The sequence below is a fragment of the Carlito syrichta genome, unplaced genomic scaffold (assembly GCF_000164805.1).
Source record: "Carlito syrichta isolate Samal-C Ts95f unplaced genomic scaffold, Tarsius_syrichta-2.0.1 Scaffold291143, whole genome shotgun sequence".
NCBI lineage: Eukaryota > Metazoa > Chordata > Mammalia > Primates > Tarsiidae > Carlito > Carlito syrichta.
The window spans coordinates 2,756-5,311 of record NW_007235239.1 but is presented as its reverse complement, the minus strand read 5'-3'; the positions used below and the strand labels follow the sequence as shown (position 1 = coordinate 5,311).

Below are 2,556 nucleotides of genomic sequence, written 5' to 3'. Positions count from 1 at the left end.
CTGAAACATGCTTGCATTTATTAAAACTTTCTGGTTTTAAAAAAAATCTATAATGTTAATGCATTCATATGTATGTCCATGCTTTTGTAAAGTATAATCTTCCACAATTCCTAGGAAAGAAGGTGCCCACATAGGCTGAACACAATAAGCGTGACCCTGGGCCTGAGGCTCCCTCAGGCTCCTGGAAGCCCCACAGGCCCCCACCTCTGTCCTTTCCCTACTGTGCCTGGAACCCTAGCAGGGGACAAAAGCAACCCTTGATCGGAGAATGTACTCCTTTGCTCTGGCCTTCGCCAATATTCACAGCAGTATTTGCGAAGGATCAACCCATACTCACTCTGCACATGACCAGAGTGCTTACCCAGTGTTCTTGTAAAAACAGTCAGCAACCAGGGATTCACCCAGGGATCCTGTCCCAGAGCCTGTGCATTTCCCAGCTCATCTCAGTGAGCTCTCCTAGCCAGCTACACTCACAGTCACGGCCCCACAGGCCGCCACCTCTGTCCCTTCCCACTGTGTCTGGAAACCTATCAAGGGACAAAAGTGACCCTTGATCATGCTACATCTCAGAAAATATATGCTCAATAACCAGTATTTTCAAGAAGGAAATCTTTGCATCTTTGCCCAGGCTGTGTACAATGACTGTCTTAACTCACCCTGCTGTAACAAAATATGCAGACTGGGTGGTTTAAATAACAAACAGATCTTGCTCAAGGCATTGCACAGAGAACATCCTCATGTCATAGAGCAAATTCCCGTCTCCTGTACTCCCATTCCACCTGACATTTAACCACACCTCCCCTGGAAGGGTTTTCTGCTGCATAGCTTAGTGTATTTGCACAACCTTTAGGCGAGAACCAGAATCCTGTTCTTCACTCAAAGTGCAAATGCCAAGTGAAAATCTCTGGGGAAGATGAAATATGAGCCTTGCAGTGAGAAAGCCACTCTGCTCTTGAGGAACTGGTCACTGAGGTCACAACCTGTGGCCTGGACCCACCCCGTGGTCAGTGGCCTGTGACCTTGGTTGACCTCTTGCCTTCTCAGGGCCTCCTCATTTTATCTGCAAATGAAGGCATAGATCTTGCTGGTCAATTTCTCTTCCTCTAATATCACATGTATGTTTCTTTCATACCTTATGACCACAGATATGCTGGGTGATGGGGCCATCGGCAAATGCAGTCGACACCAGGCCGGGACTGTGCACACTGTCGGCCAAAATCAACTTAGCTGCATCAAAGGGCAGGTCTGATCACTCTTATAAATGTCCCTGGTCTAGAAACAGGAACAGTCAGGCCAGCCTATTCACAGAGCCACACTCAGGGACAGGATTTTAGGTTAATTCCTGGCAATCTTACTGTGGAAGCACCAAGCTGAAGTGAAGTTTTTCTGAGTGCCAATGCTCTCTCCCCTCTGAGTGAGAGTTGGGGACAGCAGCTGGCCTTTTTTATTTCTGGCTGGGTCTCTGTGCACCACATGCTGTGCTGAGAATCACTGGCTCAGATGAGAGGCCTGCCTTGGGGGCCTGTCTCTGGACACCTACCTGCTGCTCACTCTCAAATGAAGTAAATAAAACATTAATTTTATTTGTGCAATGTGGCCCTCACTAAATGTGAGCACGGCAGAAGGGTACTTTACTCGGAGCCATTGACTTATTGGAAAGTGACCCCTGGGGGCTTGCTTTCTTTGATCAGCTTCTGATGACCACTGTATGTACTGGGCATCTCTAGGGAGAGATTGAGTCTCAGGAGACCTGGGGGAAGAGCACTCACTGCCCTTGGCACCCACAGGATCCGGGTTGGAATCCTAGCTCCATCATTATTGGCTGTGTGACCTAAGGTGGCTCACCTAACCTCTCTGAGCCTCAGTTTCCATAGCTGTGAAACAGAAATGGTGAACATTATTTTTTTCTCCAAACTGATGGTGGTGAGGATTCATTGAAATAAAACATGAGAATTGCCTAGTTCCCTGTAGGTGCTACTTTAGCACTAGCCCTTCCATTCTTAGACCTTGGTACACACTTACGCCTGGCATGATTATCTTCTCAATGTTGCTGATGATGTCCTCAAAGGTGTCTGGCTCCTGGGGCATGGCAGCCGGGATCAGGGCCCGCAGGTAACTGGGCTCCACATCAGGGTAGACCTGGCATCCCTTGATGCCTTCCATGTAGTTGGCCATATAATCCACCATCTCTTTCCCTCTCCTTTGGAATTCACTTGCATTCATGGTGAAGGGGCTGTATCTCTGACAGAGGTTAAAGTTGCAGGGAGAGAGACAACTATTCAATTGACAAACATTGTAACCTCTAAACTGGAGGGTGGGTATTCCAAGCAAGCTGATGACTAGAACCACCTGGGTAGTGACCCACATGCCCTGAGCCCACCCAGATTCCTAGTCAAGACCACTTTCCTTCCATGTCTGGATGAGGTAGAAATGACATTGGATGGAGACTGGAAAATGCTTGTTCTACGCTTCTCCAGCTACTCAACTGAAAAATGTTTATTTCATTTTCCACTTCAGTAAAATGAACTAGGAGAACACACTTGTTTTCATGGTAAA

The 2,556-nt window shown here is 47.4% G+C and overlaps 1 pseudogene; it reads right to left on the bottom strand.

The window, feature by feature from the left end:
* Window positions 1-2,223, bottom strand: part of LOC103256679 — a 43,971-nt pseudogene extending 41,748 nt beyond the window's left edge.
* Window positions 2,224-2,556: the final 333 nt, after the last annotated feature.